This window comes from Athene cunicularia (assembly GCF_003259725.1).
Source record: "Athene cunicularia isolate RWA chromosome 11 unlocalized genomic scaffold, athCun1 chr11_part1, whole genome shotgun sequence".
NCBI classification, from domain to species: Eukaryota; Metazoa; Chordata; class Aves; order Strigiformes; family Strigidae; genus Athene; species Athene cunicularia.
This window is the reverse complement of record NW_020799113.1, coordinates 8996625-8999240: the sequence shown is the minus strand read 5'-3', so window position 1 is coordinate 8999240 and position 2616 is coordinate 8996625.

Genomic DNA, 2616 nt, shown 5'->3' with positions numbered 1-2616 from the left:
TACAACAGTTTTGTAAAGGATATTTCAGACATCGAGAGTAAGTTGTGTTTCATGTCTGACATGTTCCAGCACAAATTAGTTCTGTATAATAAAGGTTTCCTCCAGCAAGAAACATGGTATTTTTTCTATCCTCTCTTAGGAGCAACCCTGAGAGGATTATATCTATTCAGTATATGAGAAAATGTCAATTAATAAAAGATTAACTGTTTCAAAATGTTTGGAAGCCTTATTCCTAAAAGTAGTGTTTTCAACCTTTTCAACATGTCTTTCTAAAAGGAACTTGAAGTGGGGAAAATAGGTGGAACAGGGCATGTGACAGCCTGGAATGCAGTCAAGCTGTAGAACACAAAGAAATCTAAGTAGGTAGATTTTTTTTCTCTTGTTTAAATCATGTGAATTGTGTAGCAACAATTACACTCGAATCCAAGGTTAAATGAAAAATATTTCTAGGGAATAGGATGTTTTGTACAGATATATGGCTTTGAATAAGTATTAGGTGATAAATTGTATTATTTTCTAGCATTCTTTCCCCCCTTTACTCCGTAATTAAATACTACTGTTTTGTTACAGGAGCTAAAAGAAAATGCTGTGTCTATGCTCCTCATGTGTTTTTTTTAAAAACAGATCACATAAAATATGCATGGTTTATAGCTGAATAATTTGGCTTTAATACAGTTAGTAATACTGAACTAATTTCTCTGTTAGAAAAGATTAGTCCTAGAAGAATTAATGTTATATTAGAATTGAAGGTGTTACTTGTTTCTTTCTTTATCCTTTTCAGCTGGAAACATCAAAACTCAATTTTTTCTGCTGAAATAGGAAAAAAAAAGCAGTTGCTCTGTAGAGGCTTGGTTCATTTTGCATTAGTAATGTGAATAGGTTGGAATTTTTCTTCTGAATGAATCCTTTATTTCACAAATTGAGAAAAGCAAGGAAAAAATGCATTCTTGCATTTAATAAAATCAGGAAGTTTTATTACTTATTGCTCTTTTCTGTCCATCATCATCACCTGTTTAGTGCTTGAGTGCCACATGAGTCAGCTGGTCCTCAGCCCTGACCTGATCTCACCTGCAGATGTAGGCTTGTAGTTGTGTGCAGTATAGGTTTTGTGGAGTAAAGGTTACAGACAAGTCATAAGATGGAGATTTATCTGCATTTTTTCTGGATCTTGTACCCCCAGTAGTTTGACTGTTCCACTCGGTCCCTGTTCTGACTTGATGAGAAAGTTGTAAAACTTCTAGACCAGGTCAGCGTGCTGCCCGTCTGTGGGAGTTGTTTGAAGAGTACCATCTATAATTTGGCTGTCCGTATGCCTCAGGCGCCTGTTAAACTGCCAAAGCCATTTCTGTGCTTTGCAGGCTGACTCCAGGCCTGTGATCAGTGCTCCTGAGCTGATCCTTCCCGCTGGCCCGTGGCTTGCGGGCCCGGCCCCGCTCCCTCCTGCCGGCGACGCCATCCGTGCGCAGGTCAGGGGCCCGGGCCCTGAGGGGAGGCGTTTGCCTGGTGCCATCAATTCCGTGTAAAGAATTCCGAGTAGCTCTGGAAAACCACCCCCTTTTTTCTGGTTATGAAGCTCGTGTGAACGTGCGCGGGTTGGTCGGGCAGTCCGGGCTCTGCGTGTGCACGGGTCATACGGCACACAAGCAGTGCGTGCTGTGCACACGCTCGGTCGGGTTTTTTCTGTCCTTAGGGATGATCGCAGCGGGTAACTGGGGTCTGATCTTCCCGTGGTGTCTTCTGCGGTGAGCCCCGGGCTACGGCCGGACTGGGCCCAACCGCAAGCAGTCCTGCCCAAGCATTTATTCGAAACGCTGACATTCACGCCTTTCCCCGCAGTCTCTGCCGGTGTTGTGCCGAAACAAAGGCCAGGGCGCGCCTGCACCCCCTCTGCACCCGCGTCGCAGCCAGAGCACAGTGACCAGGAGCTTTCCAGTGCCAGACACACGGGGTGCCAAGGGGAGCAGAGCCCCCCAGCTCCCCCCCCAGGCTGCCCCATCCCCGCAACACCCAGCCCTGCTCCCGCTGGCCTCAGCGCCACCGTCCCAGGTCCCCGTCGCCCCAGGCGGCCCCGTGTCCCCCCCAGCCAGCGCTGTGTGATGTGATCGCCCGGAGGCATCGATGTGCTGCCTTTGCACAACGCTGTGTGTGACCGTCCGCGTCGCAGCTGTGTCGCTCCCGGTGTGAGCCGCGGCCCCCCCCGCGCCTGCTTGGCGGCCGGCCGCGCTCAGCCTGTACATATAATTATTTTTCTGGAGGTTTTTTTTGGATGTTATTTCTGGTGACCGATGTAAACTACTGGTAATTTTATGTTTTTATTTATAAATAAATTTTTTAAAACTTACTTAGCCTCTCTGAGTGCCTGGCTTGGCAGTGTTGGGAGGGTTTCCACCACCAGCAAGCAACAATGCAGGACGGCGCTTTGCCATGCCCCTCTCTGGGGCACATCGCCCCCCCCCAAGCCACAAACCATTTATCACAGCACACCACAGTCCCCTTCGGGGACGTCCTTCCACCTGGCCCTGTTTGTTTCCAGCCCCACCAGCGCCTTCCCGCATGGGCGAGCGGCGTTATCTCCGCCGTGCAGCTGGGACAACCCATGCATGGAAAAGCAGCAAC